This window comes from Rhinopithecus roxellana, chromosome 16 (assembly GCF_007565055.1).
Source record: "Rhinopithecus roxellana isolate Shanxi Qingling chromosome 16, ASM756505v1, whole genome shotgun sequence".
Taxonomy (NCBI): domain Eukaryota; kingdom Metazoa; phylum Chordata; class Mammalia; order Primates; family Cercopithecidae; genus Rhinopithecus; species Rhinopithecus roxellana.
The window spans coordinates 62577543-62604758 of NC_044564.1; the positions used below are offsets into that span (position 1 = coordinate 62577543).

Sequence of the window (27216 nt, forward strand, 5' to 3'; positions counted from 1 at the left end):
TATTTGGCAAATAATTTTATTAAATCATTACAACTCGAAATCTTCTCAAATCAAAGACAGAAACTTACAAAATACAATGACAGCTACTAGGCCAATGATTCTTAAATGTGAGGTAGCACAGAAATCAACTGGGGAGCAGGTTAAAAGTACAAATTACCAAGCTCTTCTGCCAGAGATTTTGGCTCATCTGTCATCAAGTTCTATAGTTGATTTCTGATGCAGTTGGTATAATATCTTATCTTGAAATACACTGGACTACAGTGTAATTTACATGATTGCAAGTATTGTGCCATGGTTTGGTTCTTCCAAGAGCTGATCTGAGATTAGGATTCTAGTGATAGAACTTTATTTTTGGCGTGAACTTTATATGAATAAACAAAAAAGAGAGGGATGCAATAGAGGAAAGGGTTAGCCCTAATAAAATGTGGACTATTAAGATATTTTCTACAGTGACCAACTGAAGCCTAAACCCTGAGGAGTTTCTGATAAATGTCACCATATACATGCCTCAATATTATTTCCCAACAGGGAAAGAAAACTTGGGTATTTATATCCCAACTCCCAAGAGTCATTGGTAAAGGCAAAACCCAAGTTAAATGTAAAACCCAAGAGATGTTAGTTTCTCGTCATTTTCAATCTGCTTGGGGAGTTTAACGGGGCTATCTGCAGTTTGTGCACAATTGATCTTCAGCACAAGTGCAGACTGGCAAGTGGAAGTCACACAGAGTACATGGTAATAATGTCCATAATAGCTGAATAACATAGATCAGATACTGACAGTGTCTACCAGAGATTGGGTCTGTATATTTATACCTCCCTCTTTTGTGCCTAGAATTTAGTAAGCAATAAATATTTTTAATAAATAATGAATGAATGAGAGAAAGACAAAACACTAGTAAATGAAGGATTCACATTCTGTTCAAATAAAATGGGAACAGTGATTAAGGCAAAATGAAAAGCTCTGAGAACCAGGGAGCTGACAGTCATGCACCTTAAAATATTTTTTTCTCTTACATGATTTATCATCATCTTAGTAGGCACTATAGAATTGTCCATTTTGGGTTGGCACCTTCTCCTCTCACTCATCACCTTCAGAGGTATTTTCTCTAGAACTACTCCCAATGGGATGATGCAACAGACTTTAATGGAAAGCTTCATGTTACAACACAAACGTTCGCTCCCAGTAAATATCCCTCTACCCTCCTCATTAAATATTAATTCATTTTGTCTGTTTTGTCTAATCTTAATATTTTTATAACAGCACTATTTTAAATAATCAAAAGAACAAACAGGAAATATATATGAAAATTTCACACTTAGAAAACAGCCCAAATAAATCTATATCTAATTTTTTCAGTCATATGTGCATACTTTACTACATACACTCACACAAATGTATATATCCTTGAGTAGGACACGTGACATGAAATCCCTTGAGATCACTGATGCAGATAGAAAGTGGGATGGCCTTTCAGAATCTCTGTCTTATCACCATGTCTCATATTTCTCATTCAAATCTCAAGGAATCAAGGACACACTCTTGGAAGCTGAAAAAACTCAATATTCCAAATATCTGACTCATATTCTGCTTGGGACTTACAGGGTTGGGGATGTATAAGCAAGTAATCATTTACTCTTAAATTAAAATTCTTTCACAAGAATGTGGGAAATATTCATTTCCACACTCATACCAGTTACTTAGTTAAATGCAGGGGTTACAACCGGAAGCCTTAAAAATATCAGTGAGGTAACACAGAGGTGTCAATTAGTCTAGGTGCATATTGGTGCATGACAAATGACAAAAAGAAGAGAGAAGTAAAGTCTTTGAATGGGACAGTAGACATCTTGTGTAAAGTTATTCAAATAAAGGAAATATAAAGTATGTATACACACAAACACACACGCACACACATACACACACACACACACACACACACACGTCTTTTGAAGTCCAAATAAAACTTTTCAAAAACAAAGTTGCAGTATTTAATTTAGGGCAAAGAGTTTTCTTCCTTAAACAAAGCAGTTTTCTAGTTTTAACTTCAGATGATGCCCTTAAAATGTAGTAATTCATAGCCATTTTAAATTTTCTGTTAATTTTCTATTCTGTCATATAATTGAAATCTTCTTCCTGCCATTCGTTGGAATATTTTAAGGAATGTTTGCACATTTGGACAAAATCCAGAGCTGTAAAGTTGCCTAAATGGATTACTTGTTATCTAAATATTAAGCAGTGAAACAGAAAGTGCTTAATAGGACCTTATGGTCCAGTGAGCAGGGTAAGGAAACGTCATAATGGATTCTCCAGAGTTTGTAGTCAGGCTTATTTGGTACGTAGCATACATGACAATGGACATCCAAAGGGCATTCCTTAGGTGTCTTTTGGAATAAGTATTATGCATGGATCTAATCAAATTCTAGCACCTCTTTCTTGCCAATATGATCTTTGCAGATTACTTAAACTGCTTTGGTAAGTTGCTTAAGTTGCTTTGGTCAAGTATTGTGAAGATGAGTGGATATTATTTAAAGTACTTGGCACAATACACAACACATAGTAAGCACTAAATAAACATTACTTTTTGTTATTTTATTATTAACATTATTATTATGCCTGCCCCAAGACCAGCGGCACAGAATACACAAGCAACATTTAAAGAACACTTAGGAAAAGATAGAAATAATAGTAGTAGCTGACATCTATTCAAAGATCACAATGTTTCAAGAACTGTACAAAATGCAGGAACTCATTTAATTCTTCTATCAATCCTATTTCATTTCCAATTGTACAGAAGAATCTGAGCGTCTGAGAGATGAAGCCTCTTGCTCTAGGTCAGGTAGGTAGGAAAGGCAGGGCTGGCATTTAAACCCACAGAGTCTAGGGTTAGAGTCAGGCTCTTAAATAATATCCTATACTATCTCTTGATAACAAGAAAACAGTCATTCCAGATAGGAACCACATGGATTAAAACGCCATTTAGGGCACGTAAAAAAGGAATAGCAAAAATGAGTGAAAACAGAGGAGAACAGATTTATTTTCCTTAGCTACATGTGGCTCACAGTTTACACCTATAAAGAATGAAACAGGGACCAGAAATTAAATACTACAACTGTGCTATATCAAAAGCATAAGTGTTATGTCAAAAGCATAAAAGCTATGCTAATGACGGTATACTTTGTTTATGACTAAATAACCTGTATAGTTAGCTGCATAAAGCATGTTATTGGGTGTGTTCTGCCATTATCAATTTGTCTTGTTTTGTTTTGTTCTCCTTTATTTTTATAATGTTATAAGTTAAAAAATTTCTTTTCCTATATTGATTTAATAACATACTATAATGAACAGCACCTGACAATTACAGTCATTATTCTGATGTTCTACTAGAGGAATAATATTCCTTATTTATAATATGTAACGTTATATTGCTTAGTGTGGGATTTATTTACATTCATGTGTATGTATTTCCCCAAGGTTATTCTGCCCTTCTTTGTCCTACATATCATTTTCTACAAGAGAAAGCAATTTTATGTATGTGCTTGTATGTATACACACACACACACACAGAGAGAGAGAGAGAGAGAGAGAGAGAGAGAGAGAGAGAGAGAGAGAGAGGTCAAACACACATAAAACCCAATCTAAAACAAAACACATTTAGGGAATAGTTTTTGTTTCTCTTATTAGTAGCATTCAGTTGTGCTTTGGATCCACAAAGTTAAATTATTAGCCTAATACTGGGAATTCTTTTATTATAAAACCACAGCAAAACTTACATTATATAATAACATTTGACCAATTTCTTTATATTTACTAATAACCACATTGTATACATTGTGAAAAAATATATTTCCATCAAATATGGAAATTTGGTCCCAGAACATTTTAGTGACCTGACCAATGGCACTGAGGAAATTGGGCTAAAACAGGATGCAGTCCAAGTCCTCAGACGCCTGGCCTACTTCTTCTCATCTTCCCAGGCCAACAGACACAGAAGCAGCAAAACTGTGCATTGCCAGACCAGTCCATGAATGCTTGAAGCAAAACATGCTTTTGTGGTGCCACAAACATTCTTAAAGCAGTTTTAGCAACACTAAAATGAAAAAACAAAAGGAACACGGGCTCCAGTCCCAAGAAAGCCATGTTTTCTAATGTTTCCATTTGAAATAAACTCTGCATTCAACTCCCTAAAGCAACATTATTATGAACATGATTTTATGTGGATAAATTACTACTATATTTCAGCTGCACTGTGGGTTAAATAGGCTTTTGTGGGCTACACTGTAGATATCATTACCTCATATACCGCTGCTACTACAGAAAAATGAATTTTGAGTCCAAGCTAATTTTTAAAAAATTATTAGCATTGAAAATATTCCCTGGTAAATTGTTTTACTTTCACAAGACTGAAGATTTAACTATTACTACTTTGGGGCAGAAATGATATTGTATTCTCATATGTATTCCATAGGAGTATTTTATTCCCATAATTTACTCATTAAAGTATCTTACCAATATATCAGGTTGAAATATGTAAAAACTCCAATATTTGATCATTTTGAGCTGTAAAAGTAGCAATTCCATATAGTATAATTTAATATACAAATATACAGTAGCTCAACTCTCTATTGCTGATATTTCAAGTCTTTTCTATATTTCCTATTACACAATGGCAACACCTAACCATATGCAGTCATATTATCACATTTTGAGCATTTTGATTAATTTTATTTATATTTAAACACTATTTATTTAGCATCTCCTATATTCCAGCCATATCCTATGTGTTTTGTGTGATAAAAGTAATACAGGCCGGGCGCGGTGGCTCAAGCCTGTAATCCCAGCACTTTGGGAGGCCGAGACGGGCGGATCACGAGGTCAGGAGATCCAGACCATCCTGGCTAACATGGTGAAACCCCGTCTCTACTAAAAAACTACAAAAAAAAACTAGCCGGGCGAGGTGGCCGGCGCCTGTAGTCCCAGCTACTCGGGAGGCTGAAGCAGGAGAATGGCGTGAACCCAGGAGGCGGAGCTTGCAGTGAGCTGAGATCCGGCCACTGCACTCCAGCCTGGGCGACAGAGGGAGACTCCGTCTCAAAAAAAAAAAAAAAAGTAATACAAATTTATTGTTGACATTGCACAAAATATAGCGAGACGGGCAGATCACGAGGTCAGGAGATCGATACCATCATCACGAACACGGTGAAAACCCGTCTCTACTGAAAAATAAAAAAATAAAAAAAACTAACCGGGCGAGGTGGCGGACTCCTGTAGTCCCAGCTACTCAGGAGGCTGAGGCAGGAGAATGGCATAAACCCAGGAGGCGGAGCTTGCAGTGAGCTGAGACCCGGCCACTGCACTCCAGCCTGGGCGACAGAGCGAGACTCCATCTCAAAAAAAAAAAAAAAAAAAATACAAATAATAAAATGTCATGAGTAAATGCAAAAATACAACTAGCAATTTTGTAATCAGTTACTTGTTTTAAAAATACATAAAAATAGGATCACTATATGTATGCAGTTATAATTTTTAGATGTTTGTATTGTGTACATTTAACTGACACTCTCTTTCCTATGTCAGAAAGTATTTCTGGTATACAGACATTTCAATGGTTGATAGCACTCCATGGTATGGCTCCATGCACATCATCTGTATTAGGCCACTCTTGCATTGCTATAAATAAATGCCTAAGACTGGGTAATTTTTTTTTTTTTTTAAAGATGTTTAATTGGCTCACAATTCTGCCAGCTATACAGCAAGCATAGTGCCAGCATCTGCTTCTTGAGATGCTTCAGGAAGCTGTTTCTCATGGTGGAAGGCAGAGCAGGAGCAGGCATCCCACATGGCAAAACAGGAGCAAGAGTGGGGAGGAGGTGCCACACACTTTAAATGATCGGATGTCACATGAACTCAGAGCTAAGTGCTCACTTATCACCAAAGTGATGGCCCCCATGATCTGCCTCCATGATCCAAATACTTACCACCAGGCCCTACCTCCAAAATTGGGGATTACATTTCAACATGAGATTTGGGTAGAGACAAATATCCAAACAACATCATTTTGCCCTCTGCCCCTGCTCCCACCCAAATCTCCCATCCTTCTCACATTGCAAAATACAATTATAACTTCCCAATTGTCCCCCAAAATTTTAACTCCTTTCAACATTAACTGAAAAGTCCAAAGTCTCATTTGAAACAAGGCAAGTCCCTTAAACCTATGAGCCTGTAAAATTGAAAACAAATTACAAGATACAATGAGGGTATAGGCATTGGTTGAGCCTATGCCTCACCAAATCAGCCAAAAGAAAGGAGGCAGAGGCAGTCATTAAATGTTAAAGCTCTGAAATAGCCTCCGCTGACTCCATGTCTCACATCCAGGGCACACTGTTACAAGGGTTGGACTCCCAAAGCCTTGGGCAGCTTTGCAAGGTTCAGCCTCTGTGGCTGCTCTCATAAGTTATTGAGTGTCTGTGGCTTTTCCAGGCACAGGGTCCAAGCTACCAGTGAATCTACCATTCTCAGGTCTGGAGGGCAATTTCCCCCTTCTCACAGTTCCATTAGGTGGTACCTGAGTGGGGACTCTGAGTGGGGTTCCAATCTCCCATAGTCTCCCTTGGCATTGCCCCAGTAGAAGTTCTCTGTGGGGGCCCTGCCCATGCAGCAGGCTTCTGCCTGGGTACCCAGGTTTTCCATACATCCTCTGAAATATACGCAATGGTTGTTCCACAGCCTGCTTGAATTGCTCTCCTGAAAAGGCTTTTGCTTTCTCTGCCACATGGCCAGGCTGCACATTTTTCCAACTTTTATTCTCTGCTTACCTTTTAAATAGAAGTTTCAACTTTAAGTCATTCCCTTGTTCCCACATATGAGTACAGGTTGTTAGAAGTAGCTAGGCCACATCGTGAATGCTTTGATGCTTAGAAATTTGTTCTAGCAGATACCTGAAATCATTACTATGAGGTTCAAAGTTCCACAGATATCTAGGGCGCGAACAAGTTCTTTGCTAAGGCATAACACGTGACCTCTGATCCAGTCCTCAATAAGTTCCTCATTTTCATCTGAGTCCATGTCATCCTTGACTCCATTATCCATATCACTACCAGCATTTTGGTCACAATCATTTGACCAGTCTCTAAGAAGTTCTGAACTTTCCCTTATCTTCCTGTGTTCTTCTGAGCCCTCCAAGGGCTTTCAACCTCAGTGTGTTACCCAGTTTCCAAGTCGTTTCCACATAGTCAGGTATCTTTATAGCAATACCCCACCCCTCAGTACCAATTTTCTGCATTAGGCTATTCTTGCATTGCTATAGATAAATACCTGAGATAGGGTAATTTACAAAGGAAAGAGGTTTAATGGGCTCATCGTCCTGCAGGGTTCACAGGATGCAAAGTGCCAGCATCTGCTTCTGGGGAAACCTCAGGAAGCATTAACACATGGCAGAAGGTGAACGTGGAACAAGTACTTCACATGACTAAAATAGGAGTAAGAGAACTGGGGGCGATGAGGAAGTGCCACACACTTTTAGAGAGCCAGATCTCGTGTGAACTCAGAGCAAGAGCTTACTTACGACCAAGGGTAAGGCCCAAGCCATTAATGAGGGCTCTGCCCCCAGGATCCAAACCCCTCCCACCCGGCCCCACCTCCAAGATTGGGGATTACATTTCAACATGACATTTGAGCAGAGACAAATATCAAAACTATATTACCATCTCATTTCTACTCCAACTTTTGGATGGTTAGGCTAAAACTAATTTCTCACTTTCTGAAACATGATGGGATGAGTGTACTTTCTTATAAAATTTGCATGCGTCTCTGATTCCAACCATAGGAAAATATTTTCTTAGAATTTGACTTTCTGGATTAAAAAGTAGGTTCATTTTACTTTGTTACTGGAAATATCTTCCATATTATTTTAAAGGACATATTCATTGAAAACAACCCAAACATTACAGAAGCCAACCAAACCAAAATGAACATTATACATCCACTTACCAGGAAAAACCACTGTTGATATTTTGGCATATATATGCCCAAATATATAAGGCCCAAAGGTTGATAGCTACTGTGTAATAAAGAGGTTACATTTACGTTTATGTTTTGTCATTGCATTTGTTTTCATTTTAGAATCAATTTTGGGATAACATATACATAAATAAGATACAGGTATTTAAAGTAGGAAGTTACACTAATTTTGAAAAATGCATGTATCTGTGCTATAATCACCACAATCAATACACAGAATATTTTGAACAGCGTAAAGGCTTTTCTTTTATCCATTCCTAGTCAGTCCCAGCTCTCATCTAGGGCCCCAGACAACCCACTCACCCACTTTCTATAACTATATATTAGATTTGTCTATTTTCCATTTTTAGATAAATGGATTCATAAAATTGCCAGCATGTACAGTTTTGCATCTGTCTGTTTTTATTTAGCAGAATGTTTTTGAGATTCTATTTTGATGAACATATTTGAAGTTTTCTACTTTATCGCTGAGTGCTGTAGCCTTATATGAATGTGGCAGGCAGAATAATATCACCCCAAACATGTTCATGTCTTAACTCCTAGAACCTCTGAAATGTTACCATACATGGCTATAGGCACTTTGCAGCTGGGATTAAATCAACGGCTTTGAGATGGGGAGATTTTTCTGAATTAACCAAGTGGACTCAGTATGATTTCTTGATGTGATAGTTAATTTAATGTATTAGTTTGTCTAGGTTATGATGTCTGGTATTTTTTTTTTTTTTTTAGTTAAACAATAGTATAGATGTTACTGTAAAAACGTTTTAGATATGTTGCTAACATTTTCAATCCATTCTCTTAAAGTAAAATAGATTATACTCCATAATGTGGGTGGACTTTATGCAATCAGTTGAAGGTTTTAAGAGCAAAGACTGAGGTTTCTTGAAGAAAAAGGAATTCTGCCTCAAGAAATTATGCCTGAGTTTTCAGCCTGCTGGCCAGCCCTGCATATTTCAGAATTGCCAACCTCTATAATCTTATAAGCCAATATCTTAAAATAAATATTTCTGTCAGTGTGTATGTATGTGTGCACATGAGTAAGTGTGTGTGTGTGTAACTTTTTTTGTAGAACCATTACTGACATACATAGATGTTTGGTCAAAGGGGCATGTGACCACATAAGACTAGTCAGAGATACAACATTGCTTGCTTTGAGGGTAGAGGAAAGCATTCACGAGCTAAGGAACCTGAGCAGCCTCTAAGCTGGAAGAGGTGAGGAAACATACTCTCACCTCCAAAAAGAAAAACCTGCTGACACTTTGCTTTTAGTCCCATGAGACCTATTTTGGACTTCTAACCTCAGAACCTTAAAATGATAAATTTATGATATTTCCATTGCTAAGTTTGTGGTTCTTCATTATGCGACAATAATTTGTGAACAATACATTTATTTATCCATTCACTTCCTGATTGGCGAAGTAATCTTTTTTTCTAATTTCTTTGTGTAATGAATAAAGTTGATATAAACATTAATGTACAGTTGTTTGGATCAACATATTTTTCCTTCTAATGAGTGAATTCATAGAAATTGGAGTCACAATTTTCTGTGGTGAGTTTATAACTCTATAAGAAACTACAAAAGAATCAACAAAGTGGTTGTAGCATTTTAAAGTCCCAAGAAAATATGTAAGAGCTTTAACTGTTTCATGTTTTTGTCAACAATTTGTCTTATCAGACTTCTAAAATTTTAGGCATTCTAATAGGTGTAAAGTATCTCATTTTTTTTAACAGTTTTATTGAGATATAAATTACATACCATAAAACATGCTTATTTCAAATTTAAAATGTTATTTTTTGTAAATTCACAAAAATATCACCAAAATCAATTTTAGAACATTTGCGTCACTCCAGAAAGTCTGTACATATTAGCAGTCATTCCCAATTTTGCCCCAAATCTTTCTCACCATTACTACCCATCCATAGATTACCATCATTCTATTTTCTGTTTTTATAGATTTGCTTATTCTAGATGTTTCATATAAATCAAGTACATAATATATAGTACTATGGTTTGAATATGTCCCTCAAAAGTTAATGTGCTGGAAATATAAACCCCAATGAGATTATATATCTAGAGATGTTTTTAAGAGCTAATTAAGGTTAAATGAAGTCATATGGATGGGGTCCTAATCCAATAGGAATGTGGCCTTATAAGAAAAAAAAAGAAAGACATTTCAGACATACTTGATCTGCTTTGGCCTACAATAAATACCCTCTGCCATGTTACAACATAGTAAGAAGGCCCTCACCAGATGCAAACCCTCAACTTTGGACTTCTCAGCCTCCAGATTTGTAAAGCCTAAATTTCTTTTACTTGTAAATTACCCAGTCTCAGGTTCTGTTAAAGCAATAGAAAACTGACTTGTTTCTTTCACATGCAATGTTTTTATTTTTTATTCATGCTATAACACATATTACTACTTTATTCCCTTCTACTGCTGAATATATTGTATTGCATGAATATATCATGGTTTTGAATCTATTCATTAGTTGACAGACATTTGTATTGTTTCTAACATTTTATTATTATCAAAATTCTGCTGTAAATATTTATCAAGGAAATTTTGCATGGAAGCATGTTTTCAATACTCTTGGATACATGGTAGCAGTAGAAGTATACGGTAACTCTATGTTTGCCATTTTAAGGAACTACCAAACTGTTTTTGAAAAGTGGCCACATCATTTCACATTTCTACCAGCAATGAATGAGTGTTCCTGTTTCTCCATATCTTTGTCAATATTTGTTTTTACATGTATTTTTAAATTATATCTATCCCACTGGGTGTGAAGTAGTATTTCCCTTTGGTATTAATATACATTTTCCTATTCTCTAATGATGTGAAGTTATCTCATGATGTGTTTATTTGCAGTTTAGATAACCTCTTTGGGGAAATGTATACTTCAATCTTTTGCCAATTTTTCAGTTGGGTTATTTGTATTATTATTGAATTGTAAAAGTTGTTTATTCTGGCTACAAGTTCCTTTTCACATATACATTTTGCAAAAATTTTCTACTATTCACTAGGTTGTGTTTTCACTTTCTCAATTGTGTTCTTTGAAGCACAAAATTTTTAAATTATGTTGATGGTTAATTTTATGTATCAACTGTACTGGGCCAGAGGATGCCCAGATATCTGGTTAGGGATTATTTCTGGATTTGTCTGTAATGGCATTTCCAAAATACACTAGAGTTTGAATTGGCAGACTGAATAAAGCAAATGGCCTTCTCCGATGTGAGTAAGCATCATTCAATCATTTGAGAGTCCGAATGCAGTAAAAGGACGTTGAATGTTCCATCTCTGCCTGACTACATGAGCTGGGACACTGTTCTTCCCATGCCCTCAGTTCTCCTGATTCTCAAGACTTCAGACTTCAGACTCAAATGGAGATTTATACCAGCAGCTCTTCAGCTCTCAGCCCTCTGCACTGTATCATCAGCTTCCCTGGGTTGCCAGCTTGCAGAGGGCATATTGTGGGACTTCTTGGACTCCATAATTTTATGAGCCAATACCTCATAATAAATCTCTTTAAACATACACACCCATTCACATATACACATGTACACACTAACACGCACACAGGTTCTGTTTCTCTGTAGATCCCGAATCAATACAACTGTGATAAAGTCAAATTTATCTTTCATTTGTGTAATTTGTGCTTTTCGCGAAATATCTAAAGTTATGAATATTTACTGCTACATATTTTTATGAGTTTTATAATTTTAGCTCTTACATATAGGTCTATGATACATTTTCAGTTAATTCTGATGTAAATAAGGATGGAGTCCAGCTTTATTCTTTTGTAGGTGGAGAACCAATTGTTCCAGCACAATTTGTCAAAGTTTATCTTACAAAATTGAACTTCTCTGGCATGCTCCAAAAATCAATTGACTTTAAATGTCATGGTTTATATCTAGACTCTCAATTTCTTTCAATATATATGTGTGTTTGTCTATATGCCACTACCAAACTGTCTTGATTACTGTAGCTTTGTATTCAGTTTTGAAGTCAGAAATTATGGGTTATCCAACTTTGCTTTTCGTTTTAAAGGCTGTTTTGGCTACCCTTGTTTTTTAAATATTAATATGAATTTCAATATCACTTTGTCAATTCCTGAAAAAAAAGATGGAATTTGGTAGATATTTTCTTGAATACATAGATTAATTTGAGAATAATTGCCACTTAAACAATATTAAGTTTCTCAAAAATGACACTGGAACATCTTTCCATGTGTTTAGGTCTTCTGTAATACCTTTCAACAATGTTTTGTTGTTTTCAATATACAGATATTGGACTCCTTTGCTTAATTTACTTCTAAGTATTCTATTTCTTCATATTATTTTAAATAAAAATGATTTTCTATTTTCTTTTTTGGATTGTTTATTGCTAGTGTATAGAAATGCAAATGATATTCATATACTGATCTCATACCCTAAAAGCTCGCTGAACTTGTTTATTTAGAGTTCTGAGAGTTTTTTTTTTTTTTTGATTTCTTAAGATTTTCTAGATATAAAATCATTTCATCAGCACATAGAAATAGTTTTATTTCTTCCTTTCCAATATGGATGACTTTTACTTCTTTTTCTTGCCTAATTGTCCTGGCTAGAACTTCTAATACAATGCTGAACAAAATGTGAGAGTGGACATCATTGTACTGTTTATGAACTTAAGGGGAATTTAGTCTTTTACCATTAAGTATGATGTTAGCTTGGATTTTTTGTAGAAGCACTTTATTCGGTTGACCAAGTTCCGTTGTATTCCTAGTGACTGAGTGTTTTTATAATGAGAGGGTTTTGGATTATTTTCAAATACTTTTTCTGTATTTACTGATATGATTATGTGTTTTTCCTCATTTGTTCTACTGATATGGTGACCTACATCATTTGATTTCAAATGTACGATGACCTTTTCATTCTTGGGATAAAATCTACTTAGTCATGGTATATATATAATGATCCTTTTTATATGATGCTATATATGGTTTCTAGTATTTTCTTGAAGACATTTGTGTCTAGAGTCACAAGATACATAGTTTTTCTTTCTTATGATGTATTTGTCTAGTGATGGTATGATGGTAACCCTATCCTCATTAGATGAGTTGGTAAGTATTTTTTCCTCTTCTATTTCTTCCAAAATGGTGTAACTGATTGGTATTCATTCTTTTCTAAATGTTTGGTGGAATTCACCAGTGATGCCATAGGAACCTGACTTTTCTCCATGGAAAGTTTCTTATTAATTCAATCTCCTTACTCCTCTTAGGTCTAGTCAGATTTGTGGCATTTTCTTGACTCAGTTTTGGTAGTTTGTGTTAGTCTAGGAATTTGTTCATTTTATCTAAGCTACCTAATTTGTTGAAGTATAATTGTTCATATTACTCCCTTAAAATCCTTTTTATTTCTACAAAAATAGTAGCGATGTCCTCTCTTTCATGCCTAACTTTAGTGATTTGAGTCTTTTCTCCTTTATATTAGCATGACTAAAGCATTATCAATTTTATCATTTCAGAGAACTAATTTGTGGTTTTGTTTATTTTCTCCATTTCTTTTTTTCTCTCTCTCTCTTTGTCTCTCTCTCTCCATTGTTTTTCTGATCTCCATTTCACTTGGTCTACCCTATTTTTAAAGCTCTTTCTTTCTTCTTGCTCTGGTTTTAGTTTCACCTTCTTTCTCAAGTTTAAGGTAAAAGGTAAGGTTGCTGATTTGAGATCTTTATTCTTTTGTAATGTAAGTGTTTAGTGTTTAATTCTATAAATGTCCCTCTAAGTTCTGTTCTATTTGTATCTTATGGGTTTTGTATGTTCCATGTTCACTTTTATTCATCTCATAGTATTTTCTAATTTCCTTTTCTTCTTTTTTTGATCCATTGGTTATTTAGATGTGTGTTGAATTTCTCACTGTTCCTTCTGTTATTGATTTCTGATTTAATTCCACTGTGTTTGGAGAACAGATTTTTGTCTGATTTCAATCATTTAAAATATGTTGAGTCTTATTTTGTGAACTAGCATAAGGTCTCTTCCAGAAAATGCTCCAAGTGCTCTTGAGAAAAATGTGCACTGTCTTGCTTTTGAGTGCAGTTAGCTATATAGATATCTGTTAATGTTGCTAAGTCTCCTATATCTTGTTGATCTTCTTTTTAGTTGTTTTATGCACTATTGAAAGTGGGGTATTAAAGGCTACAAATATGATTGTTGAATTGTCTATTTTTCCCTTCATTCTGGCAGTTTTGCATCATGTATTTTGGGAGTCGTCTTTTTAGGTTCATGTATTTTTACAGTTGTTACACATTTCTAGTAGATTGACCTTTCTATTATCCTAAAATCTCCTTCTTTACTTTCAGTAACACTTTGTTGTTGTTTTACTCTCCATTTTGTGTTATTTTAGTATAGCTTCTCCAACTTTGAAATGGTTGCATTTGCATGAGTATTTTTTCCATCCTTTTGTTCTCAAAATATTTGTCTTCAAACCTAAAGTGTGTCTCCAGTACAGAAAATATAGTTGTACCTTGTGTTTTTAATCCAGTCTGTCAATTACCCTAGAACATAAAATGTTTATCTTATCAGGACACATTTCAAATTTATACTATATTAATTCCAATGAGCATAGAAATGTTACTTCTATACAGATTGATTTCTTTCCCTTTTTGTGCTGTATTTGTTACATATATTCGATCTGTTACAAACCCAATGATATAATGCTAAATTATTATATTTTGTAATTTTACGTCTTTCAAAGAAGCTGAGAGAAAAATAGCAGGTATATATTGCAGATATGGTTATACTAACTTTTTTTACCCTCTCTGATTCTCTTCGTATATTCCTATGTATTTCAGTTAACCATTTTGTGTCATTTCCTTACTCGAATGAAGCTTTGTTCCCATCCACCTTCTTTGTGCTGTTATATAATTACATACACATTGTTTTAACAATTGCTTTTTAATCAGTTGAGAAGAAAGGAAAATAAACATGCAATTATAATGTCTTTGTAAATGACTTACTAATTACCTTTACCACTGTTTTTATTTTTTTCATGTGGATTCAAATTACTTTCTGGTATCACTTGTTTTTTTCCTGAAAAAAAGTTCCTACGGTATGTCTTGTAAAGCAGTTTTGCTAGAAACAAACTCTCCCTTTTTTTTCCAACAAAGCAGGGATGTCTTTATTTGCCTTTATTTTTCTGAGTTAGATATTTTATTTTTACTTTATTGCAGATTTATATGAAGTTATAAGAAATGATACAGAGAGACTGTGTTTCCTTTACCCAGTTTTGTAATGGTAGTATCTTGCAAAACTAGTATGATATCAAAATTAGGTGTTGACATTGATACAGTCAAGACACAGAATTTTTTTTATCATGTTGTTCTTTTATAGCCACTCATCCCCGCTTGCTCCTTAAGCCCTGACAGACACTAATCTGTTATTCACTTCTATTATTTTGTCATTTTAAGCATGTTTTGTAAATGAAACCACATAGTATGTAACCTTTTGAGAACAGCTTTGACACTGGCCTTTTCTTCTCAGCAAAGTTCTTTGGCACTTATTTCAGGTTGTTGTCTATATCAGTAGTCATTGCTTTTACTTTATACTTTCAATTATATTCCATGGTATGACTGGACCGCAGTTTGTTTAACCATTTGCAGTTGAAGGACACGTGGGTTGTTTCCAGTTTTTGCCTATTACAAATAAAGCTTCTATAAACATTTGCATACTCAGTTTTGTGTGAAGATGTCAGCATTGCTTTGGGATAAATGCTCTGAAGTCCAATTGCTGAATTATATGAGAGTTTTATATACACTTTATTCAGAAATTTTCAGAGTGGTGGTATCAATTTATAGTCTTACCAGTAAAGTATGAATGATCTAATTCTCTTAATTTCTCCTATCTTACCAGCATTTAGTGATCTCATTGCTTTGCTTTGAATTCCATTGTTCACATATTTTGTGAGAATATTTCTTAGTATTAGGCTATTTAATATTTCATTATGTTGTAAGTTTCTTAATTTGTTAATTTTGTGTATTTACTGATACTTCAAAATTATATATTCAATTGTATGTATTAGACACAAACAATTTTCAGTTAAATTTTTTTCTTAATTGTAAAAATTGTGTGACATATTAATTCTTGCCCAAATTGTGCTTTTTTTAAAAATACAACTTTAATCAATTTAAACATTGCGATATTCTAGTTTCTTTTTGTTGGATTTGCATAATTTTTAAAAATTTATTTTATCACAATTTTTAAACTGTGTAATTATATGTGTCTCTTGTAGACAGAACTTAATTTAGGTTTCATTTTTGACCAAGAATGGATATGGTCATCTCTTAGTAGGTTAAATTCTTTTACATTTATGCTTCTACTAAAACATTCACAATTTTATTTTGTTCTTTGTCTTATTTTTAATTATTTTTGCTGTCCTACTGTTGTATGTATTTTTGACTATGATTTTCATGTGTTTTCTCATCTACATATGAGTTGACTGGATCTATAGAATCCATTTTAAAATGTGTTTATAGTGTTAATGTGCTTGAATTCTTATTTTAATTTTTTTAAATTTATTTTTATTTATTTATTTTTTTGAGACAGAGTCTAGCTCTGTCACTAGGCTGGAGTGCAGTGGCGCGATCTCGGGTCACTGCCATCTCCGCCTCCCAGGTTCAAGTGATTCTCCTGCCTCAGCCTCCTGAGTAGCTGGGATTACAGGCAGGTGCCACCATGCCTGGCTAATTTTTGTATTTTCGGTAGAATCAGGGTTTCACCATGTTGGCCAGGATGGTCTCGATCTCCTGACCTCCTGATCCACCCACCTCGGCCTCCCAAAGTGCTGGGATTACAAGGCATGAGCCACCACGCCTGACCTGAATTTTTATTTTTTAATGTATTGATCTAAAGTAGTAATGGCATTTAAGATTTACTTCTCTTAAATATAAATGCATTAGCATGCTTATCCAACCTTTTTCCCTGCTGAAACTTTCACCATTTCTAAACACCAATAATTACATTTATTTTTGTAATTTTTATTGATATACTCTTGAGTTTTTTAATTTAATAATTTTATTTCTTATGTTTACACCATAGTGTTTTAATTTAAATAAATTAACAATCATTTTTTTCCTAACCAGTGTACCCATAGTAGTTTAAAGCTAATTCTGTGTTTGAATTAATTTAATTTGAAGTAATTTAGCCATCATAATTATCTTTTTTAATAACTTTCCACATATTTGTTTTATTTGTTTCCTTATTGTGATTCATTTTTATTGAAGCTACAATCACAGTAAATTCAACAAAAGATAGTTACATATTTGAGAAGATACATCTTTTACATTTACACTGGCATGGTTGCTTCATTAAAGAATTCTCGGGTCAAATAATTTTTTCTCCAAGTTTTGTATAAATTGTGTTTTGCTTTTTAGTAGCTATAAAGGCCAAGATAAAATTGAAGGAAAAAGGATTGTTTACTCTCTTAGTGATGTGCTTTTATCGATCTAGAGTTCAGAAACTGATAATTAACATGAAAAATATCATAAAAATTAATTTTTGCCAACAATGGAATAAAAATTTCCTATTCTCAAAATTTAAGGAAAGACTGATTTTTTTTCCATAACAACCTAGCCATCATCCAGTAAACACTGAAATTGACTTTAAACTTTCCCAATTAATCCGCGACAGCTTCACATTAGCTCTCGAAGCATTTCAAAATCAGCCAATTAGTGACTTTTCCATGCTTCTGAAAGTTATTCAATCATCAGTAGCCTCTGTCTAGTGACCACATGCCTATGCCTGAAAATCAGGCAACCCCTAAACACTCAATAATCTGTGAACATGAAGCTTTCCCAAAATCTATGCAAAATCACATCCTTGTTTGGAGACCTGGGCTTGGAGATCACATCAAGCTCTTGTTTAACAAGAAATAACTACGTCTTTTTAATTTTAATTTTTGGTGGTGGTGGGGCATTCTGATGCATGTTTCCAGATCTAGATTTTTCATTCATATACATTAGACTACATGAAGCTGAAGAAAGAGAAGAAAGGCATGAGAGGGGAACCTGCAATGGGAGAGGAACATATGGATCAAAGCACAATCTTCAAAGTGAGTTATTTAGTCTATTTATGCTGCTAAAACCGAATATCTAAGACTGAATAATTTTATAAAGAACAGAAATCTGTTTCTCACAGCTCCACGGCTGAGAAGTCCAAGACCAAGATGCCCCAACTTTGGGTGTCTAATGAGAGCCTTCTTCTTGTATCCTCACATGGCAGAAAGGCAAGCTAGCCAAATGCTGTGGGAAGCCTCTTATAAGGGCCTTAACATCATTGACAAAGAGGAGCCTTCACAGTCTAATCACCATTTAAAGGCCTCACCTCTTAACACAATCATGTTGACTACACTTAATTTATTTTTCCTCACCAGAAATCATTTTATTTATTTTTTCTTTTCTCCAGTTTTATTTTATGTTCATGGGGTACATATGCAGGTTTACCGTTTGAGTAAATTGCATGTTGCTGGGATTTGATGTACAAATGATTTCATCACACAGATAGTGAGCATAGCACCTGACAGGTAGTTTTTCAACCTTCACCTTCCTCCTAACCTCTCCCCTCAAGTAGGCCCCCGTGTCTATTGTCTCTTTTTGTCCGTGTGTACTTAATGTTTAGCTCTCACTTGTAAGCAAGAGCATGCACGATTTGGTTTTCTGTTCCTGCATTAATTCACTTAGGGTAATGGCCTCCAGCTGCATCTATGTTGTTGCAAACGGCATGATTACAGTTTTTTTGTTGTTGTTGTTTTACGGCTGCATAGTATGCCATGATATATATGTACCACATTTTATTTATTCAGTCCACCATTGACTGGCATTTGGATTAATTCCATGTCTTTGCTATTGTACTTTGATGAACATACAGGTACATGTGTCTTTTTGGTAGAAAAATTTCTATTCCTTTGGTTATATAACCAGTAATGGGATTGTTGGGTTGAATGGTAGTTCTATTTTAAGTTCTTAGAGAAATCTCCAAACTGCTTTCCATGGTGGCTGAACTAATTTACATTCCCACAGGCAGTGTATAAGCATTCCTTTTTCTCTGCAATGTCACCAACATCTGTTATTTTTTTACTTTTCAGTAATAGCCATTATGACTGGTATGAGATGATATCTCATACCAGTTTTGATTTGCATTATTCTAGTGATGTTATGTTGAGCATTTTTTCATATACTTGACTGCTGCAAGTACGTCTTCTTTTGAGAAGTATCTGTTGATGTCTTTTGACCATTTTTTAATGGTTTGCATTTTGTTTTGTTGGTTTTTGTTGTTGTTGTTTGTATTTTGTTTTGCTTGTTGATTTGTTTAAATCCCTTATAGATTCTGGATATTAAACCTTTGTCAGATTCATAGTTGCAAATATTTTCTTCCATTACATAGGTTGTCTGTTTAATCTGTTGAAATTTTCTTTTGCTGTTTAAAAGTTCTTTAGTTAGGTCCCACTTGTCTATTTCTGTTTCCATTGCAATTGGTTTTGGAGATTTTATCATGAAATATTTGCCAAGGCCTATGTCCAGAATGGTATTTCCAAGGTATTCTTCCAGAGTTTCTATAGTGATAGGTCCTACGTTTAAGTCTTTAATCCATTTTGAGTTGATTTTTGAATATGGTATAAAAAAAGGATCCAGTTTCAATTCTCTGCATATGGCTAGCCAGTTATCCCAGAACCATTTATTGAATAGAGAGTTCTTCCCCATTGTTTGCTATTGTCAACTTTGTCAAAGATCAGACTGGTCAATTACACCTGATTTTTGAAGTGGACACTTTCAAACCATAGTAGTGAGTATGGAATTAAGCACATTCAATTTAGTCAGACAAAAAACAGACTAGAAGGGACAAAAAGCACAAAATACTGAGCTCTTCTGGAGTATTGGTACCCCTGGTGACCATTGCCTAAGAACAACTTACTAGCTAGAAAGTTCAAGGCCCTTAAAAGCCTCTAGAAAAGAAAAGGAGAGAGATGAAGTGTGAGAATTAAAGTGTGAAAATAATGCCTTCACTTGTGATAAAATGAAAAACAGGTGGGAATTTTTCTATGAGCTTAGGTAATGGTTGACTCATTATTTCTTACATATTGCAGGGTGAATATAAATTAAACAGTACGCCTTTGAATTTCAAGAAGCCTATAAAAGTTAGATGATTTTATAATAGTTTTCCCAGTACATTAGGCAAGCCACACCTAAGTGAGTGGGCATAAAAATATCATTGAAGACAAGGTATGTTTCATCTGCCAGCCCTGAAGGGAAATTGTTAAATCTCAGAAGAAATAAATAATATGGTATATTGGAGCTAGATTCAGAATTATTTTAAACTTTTCTCTAAGGTCTGGGAGGATTTTGGCTCTGAAGCTCCGAGGCCAAGAAAAGGTTAAAGTAAATCTGATAGACAGAGTAGCTATACCATATTTATGCATATAGGACAGCACTTGCAAAATGCTCGCACATTAAAGGAGAACTTTGAAGTCTTTACTAACCAGTTATGATCATAAACAGGACTGATCTGCCTGACATAGGGAGATGAAAATCCTCTACCCAAGGTTGAGATAATGTGTGATTAGGGGATCTGAGCAGAGATGGTTGTCTCCAGCAGACAAGACAGTTTCCTGGGTCGTTATCAATAGATGCAGCTTCATGGTAGCTGGTCAAGAACACCAGAAGAAAATGATTAAAATAATGTATTCTGGGACATTTTTCAGATAGTACTAGTGTATCACCCAACAATAACCAAAGAGAAGTACTTTAAAAGGATATCAAAGAATTATAATAGTTTCTAAAAGCCATGTAGAGTGTTTTATCAATTTAGTATTTATATCTTACTTCCGAATTAAACCTTTGATTTTTTTCCTTCAGGTGTCTTTACTTTTCCTTCTTTCTTTCTTTTTTTTTTTTTTTTTTTTTTTTTTTTTTTTTTTTTTTTTGTATTGTTAGGCTTTTTTTTCTAGTTTTGAGAGACTTTATTAAGATTGTTTTTATTTTCCTTTTAAAAATTACATCTATTTCATACTCTGTAGTATACAAAAAGATGTTCACCAACTGCACTGTAATTTTAAATTTGGCATTTATGTTTTCATCTTCATGTCCTCTTCATTCTTGTCTGCTCTATTTTGATATAATCAATTTCCTCTTGAATCATGGTAGTGAATAAGAAATTTTCTAAAATGATCTCCTGTTACTAATATGGTAAAAGGGTACTTATTCTGATTCATTGAACATGGGTCACCAACTACGGCCTATGAAACAAATCTGGCTCATTACCTATTTTTGTAAATAAAATTTAATAGAACACAGCCACATTTATTCATTTACATATTGTTTATAGTTTTCTCCATGCTGCAAAGAGAGAGTTGAATAATTACAACAAAAACTTTCTAGCAAAAACAACCTAAACTGTTATCTTATCTTTTAAAAAAAACGTTGGCCAAACGCTGCCTTAGAGGTTTTTTTTTGTTTAGTTTCATTTTGTTTTTTGCTTTTTGAAATACAGTATCTTTTATATGGCTAATAATATGTCTCTATTATTTGCCATTACAGAGGGACTGGACCTATACTGGACGTAGAGGTGGCTTCTTCTAGATATTATCAAATCCTTCTCTGAATCTGTGAAACTGAGATAATGTTAAAATAATTTAGACGTATTTTATTATTTTTCATATCACATATGAAGTCATGGGTGAGTATGGAAACAAGGATGGAACTGGAGATAGAAACAAACATTGAAGCGTTCTTTAGCTTTACACCCAAAGCCTACTTTTCTCATTTATTTTAGCCGAGGATTTATGTAAGGATGTATTAATAATTCACTAACCTATTTTTAGTAGCCAGCCATACAGTATTCCTCTTCTGTCCTAACTTGACCAAATCCAAGCAGAGATTGAAGTGAAGTTTTGGTTCTCACAGTGAATGTAGAAACTAATGTTTTCCTGATTAATGAGTGACTAACTTCCAACCGTCCTCTGACAGACCTGAATTAAAATTATTCTTTTACCTACTTTACCAGGAATATTTCCTTCATACTCAGTTATTCAGAGGATAGATTGGCAAGTGAATGTTGCCATTTTCTAGTTTCTAGTGCTGTCTTTATTATTTTTCAATTTAATTAAAAATTATGTTGATAATTTCAATGGCAATATTGAAATAAACAGGAAGCAAATATACCTTTAGGTTATTATCTTGTCAGAAGTCATAAGAATAGAAGAGAGAAAGAGGAAGAGAGGGAGGGAGGGAGAAGAAATTTACTTTAATATTTAATTTTTAAAAGAATTAATTTATTATTTAAATTAATTAAATAAAATTTAAATTAAAAAAATTAAAATTTAATTTTAAATTAAATAATTTAAAATAAACTATTTAATGAATAATTTAAAATGAATGAAGAAATAAGATCAGCAATAACAAATAAGCAACTCTAAAGCAAAACTGAGATCCAGAGACCTCTGATATCATCAAAGTCATATAATACGCATTGCCAGATAGAGTTCAGCTTGGGCATGCAGGGTGAAAATAGAACACATAGGAAGTAGCACCCTCTCTGTGTTCATTTTGATGTTTCTTATGCTTCATGTCAAAGCTCATTTGACTCCAAAAAAAGAAAAAAGAAAATCCCAAAGAGAAACATTTTATCCACAAGGAACACCAAGAAAACTGCAGCTTAACAAAGAAGTGACAAATCCTTTTTGTCCTCTAAAGAGTGTCTTCAACAAAACAAATAAAGCAAACAGTCAAAGCCAAGCTTGACCCAAGTTATAATGACTACCTGGAGAGCTGTTTTGTTTTGCATATCCCAATTCAATTTCACATTATTCCAAGGCACATAACAGATGTGGATACAATCATGAAACATTCACACCTGAAAAATAATCTCTGTAGAACTTGTTTTCAGTGATTTTCAGGTCAGAGACCCCTTTGAATATCTGCAAAACTATGGAGGTTTATTCCAGAAAAACAAAACAAAACAAACAAACAAAAAACTTAACATTTTAGAGATTTCAGGTATCTGTTTAGGTAGTTTTTTATAGCAAATGTCACAGGCGTTTGAATGACAGTAACTCCATTTTGAATAGGGGCTAGATAAAAAAGGTTGAGATCTGCTGGGTTGCATTCCCAAGAAGTTAGGCATTCTTAGCCACAGTATGAGATAGAAGGTTGGCACAAGATTCAGATCACAAAGACCGTGCTGATAAAACAGGATGTGGTAAAGAAGCCAGCCAAAATCAAGATGGTGAAGAAAGTAACCTCTTGTTGTCCTCACTGTTCGTTATATGCTAACTATAATGCATTATCATGATAAAAGACACTCCCCTCAGCGCCATTACAGTTTACAAATACTTTTGGCAATGTCAGGATATTACCTTGTATGGGCTAAATAGGGAAGAAGCTCTCAGTTCCATGAACTCCCCACCCCCTTTCCTGGAAAACTCATGAATAATCCACCACTTGTTTAGCATATGACTAACAAGTAACCATAAAAACAGCCAACCAGCAATCCTCAGGGCTGTTCTGCCTGTAAGTAGCCATTCTTTTGTTTCTTTATTTCTCTCATAAACTTGATTTCACTTTACTCTGTGGACTCCCCTACCCCCCGCAAATTCTTTCTTGCACAAGATCCTAGAACCCTCTCTTAGGGTCTGGCTCAGGACCCCTTTCTGGTAACACACACAATAAAGAAATTTGTTGTTCTCTATGTTCTCATAGCAGTGTTTTCTGTGTTTTTTTAAATGGGTAAACAAAACACAAAGATTTTTCACTGAGATTAGAGATTATTTAACAATGATACCTAGGTTATATTTGTTGTCGTTGTTTTGTAAATCTAGGCCATCTTACAGTCTCCCCAGAGATTGCTTCAGCAAGCATTCTACTCACTTGGTTCATGTTTACTGTATATAAATCCTGCCTGTACCATAAAATAGAAAAGAAAAGAGAATATTAAAAATTAGCTCTAAATTAATTCCCACACTCCAGTTCAACATTCCTCATCCTAATAACATGAGATGTTTTAAAGACTTCAAATTGAGAGAATAGTTTGCATTTTAGATTTGATTCATGAGGAAATCAGCTTCTATCATCAGTTTGAGTCTAATCAGCCTGAGCCTTCTTCCTCCCGAGGACTGGGACTGAATTACATGACTTAAGTTGTAGAAGAACATCACATGGATCTCCTTTAAGGCTATCACAAGAATTCACAGACCTAAACCAAATATACTATTTTCTTTAATTGAATTTTTCATTTCCACCAAACACTTGGTTCATCTTCACTGTTATTACCATATTACAGTCTATGATTATCTCAAACCTGCCGAGTAGCTTGCAGATTAAGCTGAAACACGTCAACATGAATGTTAAAGCCTTTTAAAACTTTTTAACTTCTTAATTTTCAGGTTCCTATTTTCCGGCTAAAACACAAGTAAGAGACATAGGGCTGTCCCACGTCCTAATCTACTAGGAAAGTGAAAATACCAGTGATGTTAATTCAATCATGGTGCTGGTATACTCATCTCAGTACAAGACTCTATATAACTTGTATGAGGTATATTAACCTAGCTCTTGCAGAAAGAGGTGCCACTTTCCTTTTTTTTTTTTTTTTTTTTTTTTTGGAGACGGAGTCTCGCTCTGTCGCCAGGCTGAAGGATATACCACTTTCATGTAGAACAGGAGTCGTCCCCAAACCCTGGGTCACAGACTGGTATCACAGGAACCGGATTCACAGCAGGAAGTGAGTGGCTGGTGAGGGAGCATTACTGCCTGAGCTCCCCCTCCTGTCAGATCAGCCAGGGCATTAGATTCTCATAGGAGCACAAACCCTATTATTAACTGGGCATGCGAGGGATCTAGGCTGTGTGCTCCTTATGAGAATCTAATAATGCCCGATGAGCTGGGGTGAAACAGTTTAATCCCAAAACTATCCCCCTCCACATCCCCTCCATGGAAAAATTGTCTTCCATGGAAGGGTCCTTGATGCCAAAAATGTTGGGGATCATTGATGTAGAATCTAAAGGTAGGAGATGCGGAGAAAATTCCCTACTTTAGCTATAGGTCTTATATCAATTATGGTGTTAACTCTCTGAGAGTGGCCTAAAACTGAAATCAGTCAGATGAAATTCTACAACTGAACAACAGGTAGCAAATATTTAGCTATTATTTTTTATATTAACAATTGGTCTGGTTCACTAAAATCCACCTAATTTTTTTCTTACACTAAACACAAAGAAAGGGGTGTACAATATTTATTCATGAAAAGCCCATGTCTATATTCCCATCAAAACAAGGGAGATTATTATATAAATAATATTCATTTATTTACATATTTATTACTCAAAACTACTTTACATAAAAGTGACATGTAAAATGGCTTTGGCAAAGCATAAATAAACATATAAACAAATAAAAGTAAAATGTAAAGATTTTGGCTCTCAACATATGAGAGAAATTTTAGACTTCTATGACCAGGTATAGGAGCACAAACATTGTCATGATGTCTCATCTTTTCTACTTCCATCTTTGGCCAATGGGTCTTCTCTATTTTCAGGTGAGTTTTTCTTTGTTGGGACAATATGTCCCCTACTAGTTCCGGGCTGAATTCAATCTCTCCAGAAATAGCCCGTAGGAAAAGCAAAACTATAATCTCAGAGGATGCAAACACACACACACACACACACACACACACTCACACTCCCTACACACAAAAATCAACAACCTGGAATTGAGTTTCATTGGCCAGATTTAGTCACATGCTTACCTTTGGAGTTACAGAAAAAGAAGAAAGTCCAATATGATAGCATGCACTGAAAATGCTAACTGGTAATTACCCAAGGAAAATTAAGGTCATGTTAATAAAATAAAATTATGAATACCTATTGTTGATTCCAAATAGATGCAGAGAAAATAAGAGATATCCACAATTGTTTTACTCCTCCCAGGTGTTTACTGCTCCTACATTGTTCACTTCTTAAACTATAAGCTTGGACATATGAATTAAACTAAGCTCCTTAAATGTGCGATGTTCTCTGATCTCTGGAACATTAAGCATTTAATTTTCATTACCTGAAATGCATTCTCCTTCCCTTTTTCTTGGGCTAAATCTTAATTCTCTTTTCTGTATTAGTTTAGAAATATTTTTCTTGATCCCACTTACATTGTGTACTTAACCTCATTTTCTGTCTCCCACGCTTCCACAATGGTTATTCAATTTTTACACTCAGAGTAGTGACGAATGACCCTTCCTATTGTTCCACATCCTCTCCAGCGTTTGGTGTTTTCTGTGTTCTGGATTTTGGCCATTCTAGTCTTTTATCACTAGACTATAAGCTGTATAAAGGAAGAGATGTGGCCTTCCTTAACCACTGGTATCTCTAATCTCAGCTGAGTGCCCAATGCAATAGTAGATAATAAATATTTTAATGAATGAATGAATCATCTGAGTAACTTTTAAGGCACCAGAAAAATTGCCTTCCTCCTAATAATTTCTGCAAACAAGAACAGAGAGCTGACTGCATATGGCCTTCACAATTCCAGTTAATTTTAGTCCACTTATCCCATAAAGAAGTGACGAAAATAACAAAAGCAAACAAAAAACACTAAAACACAAGTTGCAGAATTGCCTAATGAGGAATTTATATTATGTTGTTGATTTTGTCTTTTTCCAATCCTGCCTCTCTTCAAAAAGTCATATGAAGCATCCCTAAAATCATACATTCAGCAGCGCCTCACCAGATGTATGATTTAAGATGACTGGAAGACTAAATAGGTAATTTAAGCCACCCCTTGAAATGGATCCAAAGCCAAAACACTTATTCTTAGGCTATAGACTTTTTCTTGTTGTATCTATCCCAAAAGGATGTTCAGACTACCATAGTGACTAAGATTAAAGGTATATGTCTTCTGCTCTTTTTTTTTTTTTTTTTTTTTTGCTTTTCTTGCAATTTTTCTAAGGAAATTAATTATGTACATTTCAGAGACATGCTTGTCTCTCTCCTAAATATCAACAAGGAATAATAGCACATCACAATAAAATAGACTATGTTAATTTTGGTCAACTTCTAATTTTTTAAAAATAGACGTGTATATAAAACTCCTGGAGTTCATTTTCATGTTTCCTATTGATCTTCACCTGCCACAGATTCTTGACTACTATATCAGAGCATTTCATTAAAAAAGAACATATTTAAATTACTCTTG

At 34.6% G+C, this 27216-nt stretch overlaps 1 pseudogene; it reads left to right on the plus strand.

Annotated features, from left to right (window-relative positions):
• Window positions 1-24449, plus strand: part of LOC104658594 — a 34876-nt pseudogene extending 10427 nt beyond the window's left edge.
• Window positions 24450-27216: the final 2767 nt, after the last annotated feature.